Genomic DNA, 5,591 nt, shown 5'->3' with positions numbered 1-5,591 from the left:
CAAACAACATGAGAGTTCCTCTTCTAAAATTCTTGATTTCTGAAACATGAACGTGTTTATGTTCATGTTTCAAAATTAACCAATTTTAAAAAGAGGCCAAGACTTGCTTTACTCTGTAATGAGAAAATATAAATAGTTAGGGCATTTTTAATTTGTCAAAAATGAATATGGTTTTCAAAGATAATTTTGTATTTTTTAATTTATAAACTATGTATGTCATTTCCCCTCATTTTAGACCAAGTGGTCCCTCACTGTTACAATATATGGTTGATAAGAGGGGCATGACAGATCTGAAAGCTGTTTTCATATAAAAAGTATGTTTCAAAAGAAAAATGACTTATACTATTTATTTTAATGAAAAATGAACTATACTGAAAATAGTATCTTGTATGAGATGTTTAGATAATGTGCCAATGCTAGCATTTCAGTAATACTACAGGCATCTAAAATACTAAATATGAATTAAACTTTCATTAAAAGCAAAAATTAAGCATTTCTTTGACACTTTATTGTGTATACATTCAAATAAAATTCTCCATATATTATTATAAAAAATGGCACAGCATACATTTTTTTTGTATAAACGATATATATAGATACAACTCATAGTATTAATATTCATTTTTATATGAGTTATTAAAATACATCTGAAATATTTTGGAAGACATTTGATTGGTCAAATTGACATATCTATTTGATTAACATAAACATAATTAACATTCAGCAAAAATTTTTCATCTTTTGTACTCTTTAAGTTAAAAAAAATCTTAAAATATCATTAATATAATAATAAAATATACAAAATGTTCATATATAATATAATTATTTTATAATTAAAATACAAAATAATGATTTTCATAATTTATATTAAATTGAACAGTAATATGTATCAATAAACTAAATCAACCTCAGAAGAATAATTCAAAATCATTCTATAAACACCTTTTTGGTGCCCGAGGGCTTGGTGATAAAGTGGAAAAAGGTAAACATCCTTAAATCTGTACACTTTCCTACATTAGCACAAAATGCTGAAAAACTTGAAATATACAAAAGCAGGTTGAAAGATAAGTGCATTAATGCACGAGATGTGGACAGTTTACCAATGGCATGAAAACACATTGTAAAAATAATTTTGTTGGAAAACCATAATTACCTCATTTCTACTATATATTTTTGTATAATTTTTGAGTTATTTATTTTACATTTTACTGTTATTCATTATTTATTATAATTTTTAGTTATTCTTTTATTGTATTCCACTTTAGAACAATATTTAACGATGATGATGATCCAAGAAAAATTGCAGTTGAGGATGGCCTATTAGACTAGGTTGAAAACATTTACTAAATAAACGCAAATCCCAAAAAGGTGTTTATAGAATGATTTTGAGTAATATGTATTATTATTTTGATATATATAATCTTCATTTATAGACAGTATTAAATTCCTGTACTAATTAATGTATGCTAATAATTCTAAATTCGTTATTTAAAATTTCTTGTTAGTGTCATGAAAATATATTACTCATTTTTTATGATTTAAATTTAAAAGAAAACAACTTATTTATATTGAAAAATTTATATATTTATATATAGAAAGCATTTTTACTATAATGTTGTGTTGTTCAGAAGTATATGTGAAAACTGAAATGAGCAAGACTTACAAACAACACTTAAATATATTAAATAGTATTCAATGATTATTCTTTTAAAGCATAACACAACTTTCTGAAATTTTGTTAATACGTAAAGAAAACACTGGCTCAAAGACACAAAATATTGAAAATACCTATAAGTGAAGAGATTTGTTTCAATCAATAGCATTTTAATCATTTAAGACTACTTCATTCAAAATTAAGACTTATTCAAGAAATTTGACAAGAATTTAAACTGCAATTATCAAAGTAACTGTAGGATCTATAATAATCTATTCAATTAAAAGCCAAAAATTGGATCATATTAGAATAGAACAATTCTTGTCGTTGGAATTATAATTAATGCTTTATAATAATATTAGATTTCAAACTGTTAACTTGTTAATAATTTTATTCAATTTTTGATATCATATAGTATTTAATGTGTGTTTTATATTCCTTATATTCTACATTTAGTACCATGCCAAACTTTTTCTCTTCTTTTTACTGAAAAAGCAACTGTGAAAATAGCAATTCCAGACAAAAAGAATGTTATAGAAGAGATTTTAAAGAAAGATGTCCAAAATTTGCTTCCATCAGGTACTTAAAAAATGTCAGAGACTCAAAATGAATGCATTGAGTTTGGAAATCAATATTCAGAAGTAATATACTCGTGATAGTTCAGAATAAAACATTTTTCTCAATCTTTATTGACTGGACCTTGTATCATAAAACTCTAAACTTGAGAAAATAAAATTTAATATATTCTAATCCTACTTAAAATAATTCTAAAATAACAGTATTACTGGATAATTCAGTATGGAAGCCCAACATTTTGATTAGTGAGGACACTTGAAATTGTTTTCACTCATTGAAAAATACAGTTTTCAAACAATTATCTAATGAATCAGATATACATGCATTATTCCAACATGAATTAACAATAAACAATGGATTTTTGCAATTCATACAAAAAGTAAATGTTCTCTGTGATTGATAAATATAAGTTATTGATCTCAATTATCATCTGTACACTACTAAACTATTGTACACTATTCTAAAGATAACAATCAGATAATTATAGTAATATAGTAGTTGCTAATATCAGTTCTAATCGAATAATCCAATTTCTCATGAAAAAAATACATTAAATTATTTATTGTGACATTGTCACAATGTGGGGCTGCAATTTTTAACCATATTTTAAATTTATTTACTTTAAAATATATCAAATTAGTGTCTTTCCCCTGTACATAATACTTTCCTGCTAGCAATAGAGTTGTGCCGGTCATCTATCTAATGCCTTTCAGGGGAAAATTTTAAAATTGAAATAATGTGACTTCCAGTACAAACCAGAAGTTCCTATTTAGTTAATCGAGGCCTCCTACCTTTAAGTTTTCCATATCTGGTTTTGGCTTTCATCTATCTAACTCTGTTTTAAAGATTAATGAAGGCAGACAACAGATGACAGTGGGAATTTATATGTTACAATTTTTTCAAATTGCAGCCCAATGACTATGAAGACTACATATTGAGAACATTTAACCAATCATTTCACAGCTACAAAAATATTTATGACAATCTTTAAAAAAATTATTTAATTTAATAAATGTGTTTTAATAAACCATTAAAGATTTCAAAACTTAACAAATAATCAACCAAATATTAATTAAAAATGATTTAAAAAAATTAAATGCCAGTTTAATAGAAAATTTGTTAATTTGTTAGTATCAAAATTTTAACAAAATAGTTTCATATCTGCAAAAAATTTTGATGAATTAGAAATATTTTATGCTTCAACCTTATCATTTCAACAAAAATAATGTAACATTTCTACAATGCTTTATATGTATTATGTGCAATAAAGTCTATATGCATAAATATAAATAGTCACATATAAGAGGAAGCAATCTGAGTAAATTCAGTAAAAAATTTTTTGTAGTATTGATTGATGAAGTTGTTAGCTTTCAACATTACTGTAAGTTCTATTATTTTAAACTTTATGTATTTTATATGCTTGAAAGGATGGTTTTAATTTTTTCTGTCCTGTGAGCAATAAAAAGACCTAATTTTCATGATTATTATGAGTTCATTGAAGCTCACACAACTGTCTTCATCTAAAGTCATATCCTTTTTTGTGTGTAATGCAGAACAGGACATGGATTCAACACATTTGGATTTAACCCTTTATGAAAATTTCTGAGTATCTAACCTAAAAAAGCAGATCTCCTATAAGAGGCTGATGCCTTTACTAATGCTTTTAATCTTGATTCTACCAAAGTGAAAAGTATTATTTATACAAACTTATTACTATGATTGAAAATAATAAATACTTTCAGATATGTTATTAAGAAGTTGATGTAAATAATTTTACACTTTACATTAATTATCACTAAATAATGTTTCAATAATACATCAATAATAACTGAATAATGTTTAATAGAGAACAATAAAGATTTTTCAATTTTCTTTCTTCAATTTACTATTAAAGAGAATTTTCATCCAAAAAGACATTATTAAACTATACATATATACAAATAATAAGTTTTATATGAATAACTTATCCATTCTTGTTTTGCCTAACTTGGAAATTTCATTTTGTACAAATCCATTTGGTTTAGATATTTAAAAGTTTTTATGAAAGAAAATTGCTCCAAAGTAAAGAAAAAGTAAAATAAATCAAAATAATTTAACAAAAATTTTTTTTCTTTATTTTTCTAATTCAAATTTTTGCAGAAAAAAAAAATACATATATATATATAAATATTGAAAGATTTATGTTAAAATAATTTTTTTTAAATTTTGTTTTAATCATGAATATTAAATAAACTAATCAGAAATACTTATTTGATACAAAACAGAAAAATTAATACTTGAATTTGATATTTTATAATAATTGAAATAATTTAAAGTAATTGAATAGTATTCAGATTAAGATCAAACCTTTACTAAAAAATTCCAAAACATTTTTTTCTGAATTTGGAAAAAGTTTTTGATTTGCATCACTTGTTAGATTAGATTCAAAAAATGTTTCAAATAGATTTTTTTTTTTAAACTTTATAAGAAAGATTTCCATTCATAAGTTTAGAATATTAATGTGGAGTCATTATTTGCTTGTTTTGAATATTATCACACTTTTGCATTTACAATAAACTAAGCATTTTTTCTTTTTCAATTTTATAAACTTTATTTAAGAAAAACTTTTCAATTAACTGATTTTCTCTATAATCAAATCAAAATATACAAGAAGAATATTCTTAAACAGTAATATAAAAAAGTGAGATCACTATATTTATTCAGTTATTATATATGAAACTTGTGTGCATATTTTACTGTTCAGTTCTTGAAAGACTATTAAAACTTTTTTGTAAAAAATTTCGACATATAAAAACTCATTTTTTTATGTTTTAGACTATAAGAATAAAAGTGTTATGAAGAAAATCTTACTGTAAAAATATTGAATGTCTTTGAATTTAACTGCTAAAATAAAATATATTAGCAAAACAGTAAAATGTTTCAACCTGCTAATTCGCTAAAAATATCACAAATAAAACTGAGAAAAATAAAATACAGAGTGAAAATTTAACAATCACATTTTATAACTTATCAATAGTATGTTATAAAACTTGCAAAATAAATTTTGTTTTCATATAAAACATAATATACATATTATAATTTGAACTGCTTTATGCATAAAATATACATGCTTAGTTATAATTCTAAATTATTATTTCTAAAGATAATATTTAATCTTTTCATAATAAAATTACTTTTTTATTCAATATCTGTCATATGATTTGACTGTACAATGTTATTAGCATATTAAAATTTTATTCATCTGATTTATTGCCTTAATAAATTTGCTTTATCTCTTACAATTGTTGATAATGGTTAGTATTAATAATCATCAACATATTATTATACTCAACTTAACAAAATTTTTTTCATGAACTAGAAA

Source organism: Centruroides vittatus, unplaced genomic scaffold (genome assembly GCF_030686945.1).
Source record: "Centruroides vittatus isolate TY-2023 unplaced genomic scaffold, ASM3068694v2 scaffold_932, whole genome shotgun sequence".
In the NCBI taxonomy this organism is placed as follows: domain Eukaryota; kingdom Metazoa; phylum Arthropoda; class Arachnida; order Scorpiones; family Buthidae; genus Centruroides; species Centruroides vittatus.
Note: the sequence above shows the minus strand (reverse complement) of the source record.